Genomic DNA, 19050 nt, shown 5'->3' on the forward strand with positions numbered 1-19050 from the left:
CAGACTCAACCAGAGAGAACCCCGCTGAGGAGCAGAAGCCATGGAAAGACCAGGACAAAGTTTAAAGTGGGCAGAGAGGAACATCCGGTGAAAAGGTGATTCACGTTAACCCTCGCCGACCTCGCAGACCTGTCGGACAATGCTGGTCACGTCCCAGGCCTGCGGTCACAGGGGGTTCACCGGAGGCTGGCTCCGCTTGGGGACCCCGAAAACGAACGTGGGGCGTCTGCGGTCATCGTAGCTTCTTGCAGGCGGTGTGACCAGCAGGGAAGCTCTGACTCAATCCCCTCCTCAGGTGGGGAACCAACACGGAGGGGGACAGACCGAGGACCGCGTCCCCTAGCTCATCACCCAGGGGATCCGGGAAGCTGGATCCCCACGGAAGGAGACCCCCCGCCTTGGTGAGTTAGATGCAAAGTCCAAGCACATGATCCTGCTTCAAACATCGTTCCCGCAGATTCTCCGCGAACAGCTACGCCGCCTTCGAGCGAGCCCATGGTGGACGGTCTCCCTACAGAGTCAGACACGATCCTTCCATTGTCTCCTCCCGCCGTGGCACCCAGCCCCCCATCGTCCCCCCAATGCAGGGCTCAGTTTCCTCGCCTGTCAGCTCAGGGCCCTTAATGCAGACGCCCCCCACCTCGTGATGCACGTAACTGCTGAAGGTGCGTGTCTGTGGCTGCCTGTCAATTTCCCAAGTTAGTGAAGGTTCTGTCTCTCCACCCAGTTCCACGTGGTCCCAAAAGAGGAACTTAGGTGAATACGCACCGTGAAACGTGTCCACCCTCTCTGCTGTCCCTCCCACCCTCCGTGACTTTACTAAAATCTTTATCTAGGGGGCCGTACACTTGCGCCTCTGGCCCCTCGGTGTTGAAGGCTGGTTCCCCCGGCATCGTCTCCGATCCTGGGTTTTACGACGGACAGTCCTGGGGGCACCAGGCTGGTGTTCAAAGACAAGCCTTTGAGACCCCGGGGCGCGGGTCTTTCTGTCAGCCGTGACCTCCTTTCCCCCCTTCACCTGTGCCCTCTCACCTGTGTGCCCAGAGGCGCCCCTACCTGGACCACGGTCGCCATGGTCCCCCTCCTCACGTGCCAACTCACTGCTGAGCTGCCTCCGGAGGGCTTCCTGGTGAGACTCGGCTGTGAGTCCCACCACCTCCCCCACCTCCTCTAGCCCCCCCCCTAGGAAGAAGACTGGCGGGGGGGGGGAGTGGTCCTGGTATTCCTGGGGCACGCTGGGGTGTCACCTGCCTGCCTGGAGGTGCCCCCTGCTGATCCTGGGTGATGCCATTCACCCTCAGGGGCCCACCAGCCAGGACCTCACCCTTTGCTGCCTTAAGGTTATAACAGGTCTCAGAAAATCAGGTCTTTGGGGAGCACCCCCCTCCCTCAGGTCTTAGAGTAGACCTCTCACTGCCCCCAGAGCTTTAGAGAGCGTCCGTCTGTCCCTCTTTGGCCTGGCGCGGTGGGGAGGGGGTGGAGTGCTTCTTTGTTCTGAGCAGGGTGTGGAGAAAGCAGGATTTGGGGGAGAGTGTCCTGCAGGCAGGCGGAACGAGGCTTCTCTCTCCCACCCCCCCAAACCCTCCTGCATTTCTGTCTGGCGGCGGAAACACTGAGTTTGCAGTCAGACAAAGCAGGCCAGGTACAACCTCCGGGTTTCCTGGCTTCCACCCTGCCAGCCACCCCAGATTCATTCGGGGCCCTGCCCCTGCCCCCCACCCCTGACACGGCTCATAAACAGACAGGAGGCAGCCGCGGGTAACTCCCTTTGCGGTCTGACGGCAGAGAAACATCTGTGTTTTCACTTCAACTCGGAGAGATCCAGCCCTGCCAGCTGCTGGCAGAGCACACCCATCTCCCCAGCCTGCACCCCAGATGGCTCTGAGACCCCCCAGGGCAGACTGGCAACAAGGGGGGTGTCGGCTAAGAGCAAGCTCGCAGCTCCAGCCCAGCCCCCAGCTTCGAGGGAGCAAGCCCCGGCAGTCTGCTGGGCAGAGATGACAGAGAATTGTGCTCAGTCACACGGCGTAGCAATGTTGTCACTGATGTGATGTCACCCAGCACGTCCCACCCCCTCAGTCCCTGCTCTAATCCCCCACCGGGTTCAAGACCTCGCTGCTCCCTGAAGAACTGCAGCCTCAGCTACATACGTGCAGGACAGGATCCAGGGAGGACGATACAGTGTAACAACATCGTACCTGGATGGTGGTCGATACATTGTAACAATGTGACACCCGAATGCGGGGATACATTGTTACATGACCCATGAGCGGGGTGATACATTGTAACATGGCCCACCGGTGAGGTGATACATTGTAACAATGTGGCACACGGACAGCGGAGGCTACGTTGTAACTAGATGGAATATTGTCGGCGGGTGATACACTGTAACAAATTAAATGCCTTGTTGGGAGGGAGGCTTCTTGGTGATACACTGCTCCTAAGAGTTTGAAAAAGAGCAGGCGTGTGCGTGCACATACACACACATGCATATACGCCCATCCTGATTCCTCACGCCCCACGCTGTCCAACCTGGACACAACCCTGCCCCAGGCCCACCAGGACGGGAGCACCTCACCTGCAGCAGCAGTGAGGCAGGTGAGGTCCTGGAGACTCGGGTTCTGGAGCCGGGCTGTCAGCCGCCCTCCTTGGCGCTGGGTCCCGCGGCGGCGCCGCTCCCACGCAGGTTGGGGCTGGCCTGTCGGTGGACAAGCCCCGGGCCAGCACACGGCCACGTCCTCTCTGAGCGACTAGAGACTGCTGCCGTGCTCTGGGGAGCCCACATGCAAATTCTGCGCCCTCAGCGGGTGGGGGGGGGCTGCAACCGTCATATGGGGCCGAGGGAGGGGAGAGGAAGCGGTGTTGAAATTTCCTGTGTGACTGTGCGTCCGGGATCCTCGGGCTGGACGCTGCCTCGCTGGGAGGGAACTGTCACAGTCTGCCTCCCTGCACCGTCCCCCGGGGAGACCCCCGCTGCAGAGCCCGCCTGGGGTTCTCCATCAAGTGTCCTGAGGAGCTGGGGGTCAGGACAACCGGGCAGTGGGCAGGGAGCTGCATGGACCAGGTGACCGCCTGGTGGGCTTGTTCCGATGCCTGCCTGCTACAAACCCACTGGATATCCCTCTCACCCTCAAACACCCTCACCTGGAAACAGCTGGGGGTCTGTGGCCAGGAGGCAGCGGGGACGGACAGCTGGACTCTGTCCACTGACCCTCACTGGGCACAACATTACTGCCCGTCTCGTGGCTGATGCAAAGGGGACGTGACCCAGACCCCAAAAGCACCCAACCCACTGCCGGGCTGGCCACCAGGTTCACGGGGGGTTAGTGGACACACACACACACCACATATACATCCAGGACACGCATAACCACACATCACATATGACATGTACACCCCCCACATACACACACAACACACGCACAAACACACACTCCATGTGCACACACGCAGACACTACTCCGCACACACCACGCAACCCCATCACGCACACGGCATGCACACTCCACCGGTGGTGGTGACATCATCCCGTGTCCACTGGATTCATAAAACGAAGGGGCGGAGTCGAGCCTGTCAATCAGGTCTCAGATCCGTGGTGCTTCCTGGTGGGCGTGGCCTTCTCAGGAGGATCCCGGGAACTCCCTCTCTCTCCCTGGAGACGGGGCGCCCGCTCTCTCTGCTTCTCCTTCCTGTGGACAGGCCACGTGCAGCCAGAGCCCTGGAGATGCGTCCATCGCCACTGGACCCGCAGGACTCTGCACCCGCCGGCCTGTGATCTCCCGCTCTCGGCGTCGTTGCACGGGCTGCGTGAGTCTGACGAGGGATTTACAGATTGCATCAGACAAACGGGCTAATATTGGTCGATGGACTTGATCCAGACCAGGCTGGGCTGTTTTCTCAACGTACAATTGCTTTTTGTGATTAAGCTGTTTCTTAGACACGCATGAGTCCCTGGATTTGTGTCTCTAGTCCACCCGGACTCACACAACACGCATTGAACACAGACAGACACAGACAGCATAATATACGTGCCAGACGTGCACACAAGCACATATGTCCACGCACACGCACACGCACCCACACACGGTCCAGAGAGACTGGTCGGGGATGCCACACACCCTGGGGCCGGTTCTGCCTCACGGGAACCCAGTCCACGTCCTACCATCAAGGTAACCCCTTAACCTCTCCAGCTGCCCTTTGACATCGGCCATTCAGCTGTGGACGCTCATCGCTTCTTCCAGGACGTGGTTTGCCAGCCCTTTCTTCCTGGTCTCTCTCAGTCAGGAAGCTGCCCTGAGACCCGTCCGCCACGGGCGACCCTGCTGGAGCCTGAAACCCCGAGGACACGGGTTCCAGCTCCACATCAGACCGTGCTCTGCTGAGGACCCCGGGCTTTCAGGGGCTGGTGTTCAGAAGGGGACCTCCAGCCCTTTCTTCCTGGTCTCTCTCAGTCAGGAAGCTCCGCTGAGACCTGTCCACCCCGGGCGGAGCCTGTCGATGTCTGACATCCTGACGGTGTAGCCTCCGCCATGTCACGCCCACGTGAAATCCACCCTCGCATGACAAACTGACAGGTGAGCAGGGACAGATCCTTAAGCACCTTAGAGGGCAAGTCTCTTCTGTCCCACGGGGTCCACAGGAGGGTCCCCGTGGGCATGGGTCTGGGATCCAGCTAGTGAGCAGCGGCGTGAACTGCCACCAGGGTGCATTGGGATTTGAGTTGGGCGTGGTGCTGATGCACTCGGCTGCACATTGCAAGGTCAACCGTTCAAACCCACCAGCCGCTCCCTGGGAGAAAGACCAGACCGTCTGCTCCCGTGCAGACTGACCGCCTGGGAGACCCACAGGGGCTGGTTATCTATCTATCTATCTGTCTATCTATCTATCTATCTATCTATCTGCATATCTCTCTATCCATTAGCTCCTGGGGAGAGAGACCAGACCGTCTGCTCCCGTGCAGACTGACCGCCTGGGAGACCCCCAGGGGCAGCTCCACCCTGTCCTGCAGGGTCCCCATGAGCCGGCGTCCACTCAAGGGCAGGGAGGTGTCAGGAAAATGGACAGAGAGCCCCCTAACCCCTGCAGCTGCCCTCACCGCCCACCCCCAGGGTCAAGTCTGGGGAGCCGGCTGAGCTGTGGTCAGGCATGAGGAACTGGGGCGAGTGGGTGGGGCTGCTTCCCAGGCTGGGATGGGGAGCAGGCTGTCACAACAGCAGCGGGAGCACAAGGCCTGATGTTGGCAGGGTCACAGGTCCTGGAAGGCCCCAGAAAGGGGAAGGACATAAATATATCCACAGCTGGCCCCAGGGCTGGGCTGGGCTGGCACCGGGGCCCTGCTGGTCAGGGGGGCCGGGGAAGCTTGACCTGCAGGCTGTACACCCAGGGCTGTGGGTCTCGGCTCTCCCAGAGACCAACCCCCGTGGAAGGGACCTGAGGGTGCATGTCCAGCATAGTCCGTGTTCTCACACAGGACACGGAGATGACCCGCGGCATGGGAAGTGGACCTGTGTCATGGATGGCCCATGCCAAGTCACAGAGACCCCGTGCATGACAGACGGACACACCGCCCGGTCCTCCACCCTCCCCACCATCGTGCCCGTGTCTGAGCCACGGCTGCAGCCCCGTGTCCGTGCATCTCGTCCAGGGCCGTCCTCTCTGTCGCTGCCCCTCCGCTTCCCCAAGGACTGGCCTCTCCTGATGACACGTCCACTGTCCGTGTGTCCAGATTTCCTCCAGGACAGAGGGCTGGTTCTCCGCCATCCGTGTACTTCCAATGTTCTTCCCCGGCGCCAGTTCATCACTGGCTTTCCTGCAGGAGTTGAGCGAGAATCTCTAAAAATGTACGTCGAGACCCCGACCTCCCACCCCTCGGCCTGCAAGTGGGACCGGATTTGGAGAAGCAGGTCGCGAACCAGGCCACGGCGGAGGGCGCTCATGTCCCAATCCTGCCCAGAGATGCGTGTCCTTAGGAGGGACACAGAGGGACACAGAGGGACGCAGAGGGACACAGAGGGGAGACGGCCCCGTGGACACTGAGGCAGAGGCTGGAGAGATGTGGCCACAAGCCCAGGGGCGCCTGGAGCCCCCAGGGGCTGGGAGAGACCACGAGGAAGGACCCTCCCCTGGAGCCGCCTGAGGGAGCCCGGCGCTGCCCACCCCTGGGTGTGGGAACCGGCACTCCAGAGCTGGGAAGGTGGACACACGGGACTGCAGGGAGCTCACTGGGCAAGCTGGGAGGACAAGCTTCACTGGGCACCGGCTTGCTGTCTGGTTATACGTTTATCACCTTCTCTCCATCTCCTGCCCCCCCCGACCCCCCCTTGTGAATCCCACACCTCCCTGGGTGTCAGCGCAAGGGCATGGGACTCGCAGACCTGCAGAGACCCCCGACCCGGGATGTTGGCATGTGGGCAGAGTAGCCAGGGGCCAGCAGGCAGTCAGGACCTGCCCACGGGGCCTGCTCCCCCCTGCACCCCGGACTACAAAGGGGAGCTGCAGACAGGGTCCCCCAGGGTCAGGGGAGATCAGGGTGGCTTAGACAACACCTCCCAACCACAGTGCTGTGTCTCCCCTCCCCTCCTTGGACCCTGTGTGTGTCTGGGGATGGGGGGATCAGCTCTCCTCCCGAGGCAGGTTTGGGGTGTCCGCACCAGCACCTCCTTCCCTCTGGGCTGAGCTGTTTGTACAGGAAGCTGTCAGGACCCCACCTTGCTCACCACAGAGCCTGGAAGCAAACACGCTGACAGGCTAGATCTTTCTTCCTGGGCCAGGACTCCCCCACCACCCCCCACATTTAGATTGGCATCACCTGTTCCTGTGGCCCCCCGGGGTGGGGGGCGGGGGGTGGCAAGACACCGGTAAGATGAGGGCCTTTTGCAACGATGAGTTTTTAAAGTTTTGTTGTGAAGCAGGCAGTGGACTTTCCTGTCCTCAACTCAGGCTCTTTCTTACTGTGACCCCGACGTCAAATAAGGGACCCCACATTCCTAATCCCCCCCCCCAGGGCCCCATGATCCTGGTTTCCATCTCTCCTTCTTCCTGCAGACTCGCTCCCGGGACCAAGACGCCTCCCCGGTGATACTGTCCACCTAGTAAAACCCACTGCCCTCGAGTGGACACCGACTCACGGGGACCCTGCAGGACAGGGCGGAGCTGCCCCTGGGGGTCTCCCAGGCGGTCAGTCTGCACGGGAGCAGACGGTCTGGTCTTTCTCCCCAGGAGCTAATGGATAGAGAGATATGCAGATAGATAGATAGATAGATAGATAGATAGATAGATAGATAGATATGCAGATAAATAGAGATATGCAGATAGAGAAGTAGATAAACTCATTGCCATCAAGTAGATGGATACATTGGATGTGTGGATGGATAGATGGATGGGTGATGGGTGGATGATGGATGATGGATGATGGATGGATGATGGATGGATGATGGATGATGGATGGATGATGGATGATGGATGGATGATGGATGGATGATGGATGATGGATGATGGATGATGGATGGATGGATGATGGATGATGGATGGATGATGGATGATGGATGATGGATGGATGATGGATGATGGATGGATGATGGATGGATGATGGATGATGGATGGATGGAAGGATGGATGGAAGGATGGATGGAGGATGGATGGATGGAAGGATGGATGGATGATGGATGGATAGATAGATGGATGGATGGATGGATAGATGGATGGATGATGGATGGATGGATGTGTGGATGGATGGATGGGTGGATGTGTGGGTGGGTGGAGGGATGGACAGATAGATGGATATGTAGGTGACAGATGGATGGGTGGACAGGTGGATGGATGGATGGATGGATGGATGATGGATGGATGGGTGGGTGGATGTGTGGATGGATGGAGGGATGGACAGATAGATGGATATGTGGGTGACAGGTGGATGGGTGGGTGGAAGGACGGATGGACAAGCAGTGTTTTGTTCTGTCGTCCGTGGGCTGTCATGACTGGGCGTGGGCTTGGTGGCCCCAGGACAAGTGTGGCTTCAGGTAGACGTGACCTCGCAGACATGACCTCGCGGAATGTGGTTTGACTTCCTGCATGGGGAGTCTGGCGGAGAGACACAGCGGTGAGATAACACGCACTCTCCCAGACAGATACGGGTGGGAGGGGGAGATAGGGGTCAGGACCTTGTTCTCAACCTTGAGATGATGGAGCTCTCCTGTTTCTCACGATGCACCTGCCCTTCCCTTTTCTGTAGGGTCCACTTGGGGGCAGGGGAGGGGCTCAGGATGTATGTAAGAATCCAGGAAGTGGAGAGCGGATGGCACCTGGGAGAGGTCATCTGGGAGGTCCCTGAGGATGGAGACAGGTGAGGGGACACTAGGGTGCTGGTCCCCACCAGGAGACCTCCAGTGAGGGGGACCTGCCTAGGATGGCTCCAGGAAGAGCCCCATCCTGGAAGGGACTGGAAATGCCCTGGCCTTAGGTACTGGGGCATGCTTCCTGAAGCTGGGCTAGGCAGGGCTGGACGTGCTAAGGGCCCCCGTGAGCCACACCCAGAACACGGACCACCTGTGTCCTCTACACCCACCCATGCATCGGCCCGTCCACCCACCCTCTATCCATCCACCCATCATCCATCATCCATCCATCATCCATCCATCATCCATCATCCATCCATCATCCATCATCCATCATCGATCCATCATCCATCATCCATCCATCATCCATCATCCATCCATCATCCATCATCCATCCATCATCCATCATCCATCATCCATCATCCATCATCCATCATCCATCATCCATCATCCATCCATCATCCATCCATCATCCATCCATCATCCATCCATCATCCATCATCCATCATCCATCATCCATCATCCATCATCCATCCATCATCCATCATCCATCATCCATCATCCATCATCCATCATCCATCCATCATCCATCATCCATCATCCATCATCCATCATCCATCATCCATCATCCATCATCCATCCATCATCCATCCATCATCCATCATCCATCCATCATCCATCATCATCCATCATCCATCATCCATCATCCATCCACCATCCATCATCCATCATCCATCATCCATCATCCATCCATCATCCATCATCCATCCATCATCCATCATCCATCATCCATCCATCATCCATCATCCATCATCCATCATCCATCATCCATCATCCATCATCCATCATCCATCCATCATCCATCCATCATCCATCATCCATCCATCATCCATCATCATCCATCATCCATCATCCATCCATCATCCATCATCCATCATCCATCATCCATCCACCATCCATCATCCATCCATCATCCATCATCCATCATCCATCATCCATCCACCATCCATCATCCATCATCCATCATCCATCATCCATCATCCATCCATCATCCATCCACCATCCATCATCCATCATCCATCCATCATCCATCCATCATCCATCCATCATCCATCATCCATCATCCATCCATCATCCATCATCCATCATCATCCATCATCCATCATCCATCCATCATCCATCATCCATCATCCATCATCCATCCATCATCCATCATCCATCATCATCCATCATCCATCATCCATCATCCATCATCCATCATCCATCCATCATCCATCATCCATCCATCATCCATCATCCATCCATCATCCATCATCCATCATCCATCATCCATCCATCATCCATCATCCATCATCCATCATCCATCATCCATCCATCATCCATCCACCATCCATCATCCATCATCCATCCATCATCCATCCATCATCCATCCATCATCCATCATCCATCATCCATCCATCATCCATCATCCATCATCATCCATCATCCATCATCCATCCATCATCCATCATCCATCATCCATCATCCATCCATCATCCATCATCCATCCATCATCCATCATCCATCCATCATCCATCATCCATCATCCATCCATCATCCATCATCCATCATCCATCATCCATCATCCATCATCCATCATCCATCCATCATCCATCCATCATCCATCATCCATCATCCATCATCCATCCATCATCCATCATCCATCATCCATCATCCATCATCCATCCATCATCCATCATCCATCCATCATCCATCATCCATCATCCATCATCCATCATCCATCCATCATCCATCCATCATCCATCCATCATCCATCATCCATCCATCATCCATCATCCATCATCCATCATCCATCATCCATCATCCATCCATCATCCATCCATCATCCATCATCCATCATCCATCCATCATCCATCATCCATCATCCATCATCCATCATCCATCATCCATCATCCATCATCCATCATCCATCATCCATCCATCCATCATCCATCCATCATCCATCATCCATCATCCATCCATCATCCATCATCCATCATCCATCATCCATCATCCATCCATCATCCATCATCCATCATCCATCATCCATCATCCATCATCCATCATCCATCATCCATCCATCCATCATCCATCCATCATCCATCATCCATCATCCATCCATCATCCATCATCCATCATCCATCATCCATCATCCATCATCCATCATCCATCCATCATCCATCCATCATCCATCCATCATCCATCATCCATCCATCATCCATCATCCATCATCCATCATCCATCATCCATCATCCATCCATCATCCATCCATCATCCATCATCCATCATCCATCCATCATCCATCATCCATCATCCATCATCCATCATCCATCATCCATCATCCATCCATCATCCATCATCCATCCATCATCCATCATCCATCATCCATCCACACATCATTCCATGCACACAGTAATCCACCCATCTGTCCAGCCCTCCGTCTGATAGACATTCCTTCGTCTGAGTCACTGTGTCCGTCTGTCTCCGTGAGAGTTTTCTTATTTTCATGGATTTACTTTGCTGACCCTGCACTTTCCCCCAAGCCTGGCGTTCTCTGCAGGAACCGGCACGGCATGTCACATCATGTGGCTGTCCTTCCTTTGTCCGGAGAAAGCTCTCTGTCCTTCTCCCAGGACAGGCTTGCTCATTCTTCTGCCGGTCACGGCACACCGCCCCTTTATCTGCCGACACCGTACGCCAAAGGCCCCCATTCCATCTTTGCGATTCTTCCCCGTAGCCCGTGCCCAGTGATCTGGGTGGCGCCATGTGGCGGTGCCGAGCCGGTCGCTGTGCGTGAATGCATCGTTGCGACCACAGCGTCGCGCCGACTCCGGGAGGGCCTTGCTCCTGACCGCTGACTTCCCACCAAGCAGGACGCTCATCTCATGTGCGTCCCTTGCACGCAGTTCCTGGAAGCTGCGTCACACACACCGGCAGTTTCTCGCTGGGCTTGTGTTTTCAACGGCATTTCCTGTCACCCCAAGCAGCATCCACCCCTTTGGTTGCGAGAGATAACGCACCCTCTCTGAAGGGCTGGTGGGGGTAGGGGAAGACGTGCGTGTGTTCTTCGCATCCAGGGTGGGTGCAGAGCCTCTATGCCTGCAGCCTCCCCTACGTCACCCCAGGATCAGCCGGCTTCTGTCCGTGAGCCTCTCCAAGTCACGGCACCGTGCTCTAAGAAGCTTGGCTTGCTCGAAGCCCGCTCCTCTCTCAGCTGACCCCCGGCCCGACCCCGCAGTGGCCAGCGACATACATCACCGGTTGTCGGCCAGAGGTGCCCACATGGACAACCAGCTGCTCACCCATGGGTGGGAGGTTCAAGTCCCCCAGAGGCACCTCGGCAGAAAGCTCTGGGCCTCCCCTTTGGAGAAACCAGCCGTTGAAACCCACTGGGGGCACAGCTGGGCTTTCACACGCGTGGGGGTGCCGTGAGCGGAACCGGTGCCCGAGGAGCACAGGTTTCCGCTTCCAGCTCTTCCTACACGAGGGAGGAAGGAAATCACGCTTTAAACATGAACACGGGTCGGGATGTCCCGGCCGCTCAACTCCTCAGAAGCTCCGATTGGGATTGAACAGCTGATTGGCTCGATGGCCGACCTCACGTGCTAGCCCACCCAGGCCACTCACCCAGTCTCACGGGTTGCCACACGCTGTGGGTGCAGAGACGGATGGAGGGATGGCCGGATGGATTGATGGATGGATTGATGGGTGCTGGATGGTGGGATGGGGGGGTGAAGTTAATGAATGGCTGGGCAGATGCCTGGATAGAAGGAAGGGTGGATAAGTGGATGGATGAATGAGTGGGTGGTTGGTGCCTGGCCGGATTGATGAACAGACAGAAGGATGGATAGATGGACAGATGGGTGGATAGATGGACAGATGGATGGATCAATGGACAGGCAGATGGATAGATGGATAGAAGGATGGATAGGTGGATAGAAGGATGGATAGATGGACAGACAGATGGATAGATGGACAGACGGGTGGATAGATGGATAGAAGGATGGATAGATGGATAGAAGGATGGATAGATGGACAGACGGATGGATAGATGGACAGACGGATGGATAGATGGACAGAATGATAGACGGATAGAAGGTTGGATAGATGGATAGAAGGATGGATAGGTGGATAGAAGGATGGATAGATGGACAGACGGATGGATAGATGGACAGACGGATGGATAGATGGACAGAATGATAGATGGATAGAAGGTTGGATAGGTGGACAGACGGATGGACAGGTGGGCAGGCAGTTGAGTACACACAGTCAGTGAGCTCCAGTCATCAGCCTCGTCACTAGGACCCCAGTGCTTAACCCGCCGAGCCACCAAGCCTCTTAGCAGATGGTGCAATCCCAGTATCCTGAGTTCACAAGCAGGGTCGGGTTCACCTTGGGGTAAATCTTGTCATTAAACACAGACGGTCTGCCTTTGATTAAACTAAACCCCCTGCTGTCGAGTGGACGCCGACTCACGGGGACCCTGCAGGACAGGGCGGAGCTGCCCCCGGGGGTCTCCCAGGCGGTCAGTCTGCACGGAGCAGACGGTCTGGTCTCTCTCCCCAGGAGCTAATGGATAGATAGATAGATAGATAGATAGATAGATAGATAGATAGATAGATACATACATACATACATACATACATACATACATACATAGATATGTAGATAGATAGATGGAAATGTAGATAGATAGATAGATAGATAGATAGATAGATAGATAGATAGATAGATAGATGGATGGATGGATGGATAGATAGATAGATAGATAGATAGATAGATAGATAGATGGATAGATAGATAGACAGATAGATACATAGATAGATAGATAAACACACTGCCCTCGAGTGGACGCTGACTCGCAGGGACCCTGCAGGACAGTGTGGAGCTGCCCCTGGGGGTCTCCAAGACTCGCTCTTTAGGGGAGCAGACGGCCTCGTCTTCCTGCCTCGGAGCGGCTGGTGGCTTCAAACCACTGACCTTGTGGTCGGCAGCCCACTGCTCAGTCCACGGCACCCCCAAGGATCCCTGCGCCCTGCTCTATAGACCGCCAGGAGCCCCCAGACGAGGGGGGGGCAATGGATCTGTGCTGTCAGCAGGCACAAGAGGCTGAGCGGTGGAGGAAGTAGAGATAAAATCAACCCGAACTCAGCGAGCTGCCTCAGCAGGCTCCACCTGGATTCCCCGGAGCTGCAGGCTGGCTTCCGAGAGCGGTGCCACTCCCCAGCCCTGCACCCCTTGATCACCCCCCCCCCCACACCACTCCGGCGTCCGATGGAACCTGCTGGGAGGTTCTGCAGTCTCCTTTGGAAAGGCAGTGAGCAGCGTGGTCCCCTCCCCGTGTCTCTGCGACCTGGCTGGGTGGGGGGCCACCCTGTGATCAGAGACATGAGACCCCCCCGCCTGCAGCCTCGGACTCGTTCCTGCTGTGTAAGACGGCCCGCCCTAGGACTGCAATCGCGGAGACACCGCAAGGGGAGGTTTTATCACACAGATGGATAAAATAACATTTAAATTTTTGAGTTTAGCGTTGGGGTTTCTTTATTTTCATACCTTTGAATCATTTTATTGGGGGCTCGTACAACTCTTACCACGATCCATCCATCCATCCATTGTGTCCAGCACCTTCGCACATTTGTTGCCAGCATCGTTCTCAAAACATTTGCTTTCTATTTGAGTCCTTGGTATCAGCTCCTCACTTCCCCCAAAATAAAACTTTAAGGCGAGAAGATCTACTTTTTGTTCCTGAGTACAACATCTCCACGAAGGCGTGTTGATGGTGTTACACTTTGGGACGACTTCTTCCAGCCTGTGCCGCCAGGCAGGGCTCAGTCCCTCAGTTTCCACCCCGGTGCCCTGTGGTAGTTAAGGGGTATTGTGCCAACCTGGCCGATGGACGCAGGTGGGATTCTCTGAAGGGCAGTTTAATTGAAGGCAGAGGGATAAACGGCTTGGTGAGCCTCACCTTTCTAGTTCTCAGGTCTCTTGCTTCCTGATGGTCGGACCAGGGTGCAGCTGCCTTAGCCAGTTCCGTGCTTCAGCTGGCAAGACTCACTTCCTGTGAGACACCCCCAAGGAGAAGCCACATGGACCTAGCCCGATGCAGCCCTGGGAGCTGGAGCAGCCGTGTGGAGACCCTGCCAGCGCTGAGATGCTTACACGTTCACTGACTCGGCTTTCCTCCTGCAGTCGGCACCATTGTGTCTGTTTTGTGAGATGGAGGAGGACTTCGTGGATCGAGGTCACACTAATGGGCTTGGACTGGACCAGGTTGGGATGCTTCATGTACAATTTCCCTTTATATGAAACTCTCATAAAATACGAGTGTTTATGAATGCTGTTTCTCTAGCCAAGCCAGACTAACACAAGCCCCAAGGCACAAGAGAACAAATCCCCTCCCAGTCCTGCACCTTCCTGACAATCACTGTGCTGTCTGAGCCCATCTGTACACATACACACACATGACACAGACATATACATATATACACCTATACATGAATACACATACACATACACACTACACACACACATACATATATGCATACATACACACACGCATATACACATACACACGACACACATATACATATACACACATACATATACACACATGCACGTACATAATACACACATGCACGCACACACATACACACGACACATACATATACCTATACACACGACACATACACATACATATACACACATGCACACATACATACACGCTCATACATACACACACGCGCACATACACACATACACACGACACATACATATACATGTACACACACATACACACAAACATATATGCATACACATACACACACGACACAGACATATACATATATACACATATACATGAATACGCATACATATACACAAATACATACACATATGCATGCACACACATGCATATACACGAATACACACACATATATGCATACATATACACAAATATACACACATGCACATACATATTAACATGCACACGTGTATACACACACATACACAAATATACATATACACATTCCCATGCACACACATATACACGAATATATACACAAACATACAATACACATATATGCACATACATATAAACATATGCACACATACGCACGTGTACACACATAAATATACACACCTATACACGTGCATATACATAGATGCACACACACATAGATGCACATGCATACACACATCTATATGTACATGCACACATATGCCCATGTACCTGTAGTAGGCAATTACATACAGGATGCTTCTTTGAAAACAGAAGAACACGCGCCCTTGTAGCAGAGAAGCAGCAAGCCCCGTGCAAGAAGCGCTCCATCCTGTGCGATCATGAGGTGCCGACGGAATCAGGTAACAGGCACGAGAAGGACCCAAAACAAGCACAAGACTTTGTTGAGAACAAGGGGGATCCGAGCAGAGACCCCAAACCCGTCTGCAGACAAGGGGACGTCCGCTCACAGAGGGTCACAGGAAGGGAGGAGCCAACCAGGGTGCAGTGAAGCACCGATGAAACACGCAATGTCCCTCTGGTTCCTTGACGCTTCCTCACCCCCCTCTGTCCTGACTCCATCCTGCCTTTCCCTGCGGGCGAGACCGGAGCAGGTGCACGGGTGCAGGTAAGAGCTCTTGGCGCATGGGATCAGGTTTCAGGCATCAAAGACCCCAAACGAAACGATCAAAAATCATATCAATGGGAACGAGGGGAGGGCAGAGGGGGACCGAAAGCCCCTCAGTGTCAATCGGACACCCCCTGTCAGAGAAGAGCCAGTCAGGGTGCAGTACAGCACCGACGAAACACACAACCTTCTTCTGCTTCGTTAACGCTTCCTCCCCCTCCCCCGACGACCATGACCCCAGTTCTATCTTAGCAACCTGGACAGAGCAGAGCATGTGCACGGGTACCGGTAAGAGCTCGCGACACCGGGAACCCAGAACAGATAACCCCCCAGGACCAATAAGGGGAGCAGCGATACTAGGAGGCTAAGGGGGAACCGATCACAATGATGGATGCATGGTCCCCATCTCAGGGGGACGGACAGCAGTAAAGTGGGTGAAATGAGACAGCAGTCGGGGTAAAATGTGAAAAAACATATACAAATTATCAAGGGGGCATGGGGGAGGGGGGGGGAAAGGAGCTGATGGCAGGGGCTGAAGCAACAAGAAAATGTTTTGAGAAAGATGATGACAACATATGTACAGATGTGGTTGAAAACGGATATATGTATCCTCTGTGATAAGAGCTGCAAGAGGCCCCAATAAAATAAAACAACAAAATAACTCTGGACACACAGAATCCAGGTCGGATAAACCCCTCGGGAACAGAAATGGGAGTAGCAATACCAGGAGGGAAAGGGGAACCTGGGGAGAGGGGGCAGGAAGGGGGAACTGATCTCATGACCCACACATAATCCCCCTGCTCCCCAGGGGGACAAGCAGTAGAAACTGTGGGTGAAGCGAGACAGTGGTTGGTGTAAGATATGAAAGCAATAATAATTTATAATTTATCAAGGGTTCACGGGCGGCAGGGAGAGGGCAGGGAAAAAAGGAGCTGATCCCAAGGGCTCAAATCGAAAGTCAATGTTTAGAAAATGATGGCGGCGACATGTGTGCACATGTGCCCGATATAACTGACGTGCGGGTTCTTATAAGAGCTGGGCGAGCCCCCAATAAAATGATTTTTAAAGTAATAAGAACCGTATTCCTCAAGCCTAAACAGTTGACCTGCGTGTTAGACAGGGCTCTCTAGAGAGACAAAACCAGATTGCTAATAATTGTATATATATAATTATATATAAAGATAGATAGATAACATAAGAAGTGAACAGGTAAATTATAAAGCAGTACAAATGGCTCAGTGCAACTCACTCCTGAGAGAGTTAGGAGACACTAGCAGTCCTTCAAGTCCTGAGGGCCGTCAGGTCGTTCTCTGCAGAGAGAGAGACACAGAGAGAGAGAGAGAGACAGAGAGAGAGAGAGAGAGACAGAGAGAGAGAGACAGAGAGAGAGAGAGAGACAGAGACAGAGAGAGAGAGAGAGAGAGAGAGAGAGAGAGAGAGAGAGAGACAGAGACAGAGACAGAGACAGAGACAGAGAGACAGAGAGAGAGACAGAGAGAGAGACAGAGAGACAGACAGAGAGACGGAGAGAGAGACAGAGAGAGAGAGAGAGACAGAGAGAGAGAGAGACAGAGAGAGAGACAGAGAGAGAGAGACAGAGAGACGGAGAGAGAGACAGAGAGAGAGAGACAGAGACAGAGACAGAGAGAGAGAGACAGAGAGAGAGAGACAGAGAGAGACAGAGAGAGAGACAGAGAGAGACAGAGAGACAGAGAGAGACAGAGACACGAGACAGAGAGAGACAGAGAGAGAAAGAGAGAGAGAGACAGAGACAGAGAGAGACACAGAGAGAGAGACAGAGAGAGAGAGACAGAGAGAGACAGAGAGAGAGAGACAGAGAGAGACAGAGAGAGACAGAGACACAGAGAGAGAGAGACAGAGAGAGACAGAGAGAGAGAGAGAGAGAGAGAGAGAGAGAGAGAGCGCTAGGCTGTCCCAGCACAGGCAGCAAACAGCAGGGCAGGTCTCCCACTGTGGGTCCCAGCTCCAGAGATGAACATTCCAACCGAGTGGTCTTAAAGGGACCCCGTCTCACAGCGACACAGCCCACAGGCGAGGCGTCCCACAGGTCGTGTGCCCTGTAAACTGAGGCACAGAACAAGCAAGGCAGCCGCACACTGGCCCGATGATCACAGAGCGAGAGACAAGAAAGGGGAGGCTCACGGGGCCAGTGATCTCTCCGCCCTTCAGTTAATCGCACTGGTGTTTATCGGCCAGGCTGCACAATGAACCAACTATCTCAACCTGAGTGACTATTTTTTTTAAGGAGAAAAAGTAGAAGTGGTATAATTTACCTGGATCCTTCGGTGATCCATAACTTCGTTTCAAAATAACAAACAACCCAAACAAATAAAACTTGACAGGAAAGGCCTACAGCCGTCAAAACAAAGCACAAACCAGCCAAACAACCTACCAACCAGCTAACCCACCTACCAGCCAGCGAACCAACCAGCTAACCAACCAACTAACCAACCAACCAACCAACCAGCTAACCAACCAACTAACCAACCAACCAACCTACCAACCAACCTACCTACCTACCTACCAACCAACTAACCAACCAACCAACCTACCAACCAACCTACCTACCTACCTACCAACCAACCAACCAGCTAACCAACCAACTAACCAACTAGTTAACCAACTGACCAACCAACCAACCAATCAGCTAACCAACCAACTAACCAACCAAACAAAATCCCCACCCTGCAGATTCCTTAGCCCGGGGACCTAAGGGCTGGACCCCAATCTTCCTTCTGGAAAGATCCAGCTACAGGACAGGGCTGGGAGTGGTTGCTATGGGGCTGGGGCTGGGCAGAGGCTGTGTCCCTGGGGTGGCTCGGCCAATAGGGAGACAGACGTGCGTGGGAGGCACCGGAGCACAGGCGGGAATGCAAATGCTGTCCCTGGAGGCAGACTGGCCAGACCAGCAGGTTAAAGCAGCCAAGTCACCTGGGCCAGGTGCGCCACCTGGCGGCAAGCACTGACTCTGACTGAAGGCGTGGATGGAGCGAGGGTGGGTGGGGGGCATGGAAGGGGTGCAATGGGCGATG

This window comes from Tenrec ecaudatus, chromosome X (assembly GCF_050624435.1).
Source record: "Tenrec ecaudatus isolate mTenEca1 chromosome X, mTenEca1.hap1, whole genome shotgun sequence".
In the NCBI taxonomy this organism is placed as follows: domain Eukaryota; kingdom Metazoa; phylum Chordata; class Mammalia; order Afrosoricida; family Tenrecidae; genus Tenrec; species Tenrec ecaudatus.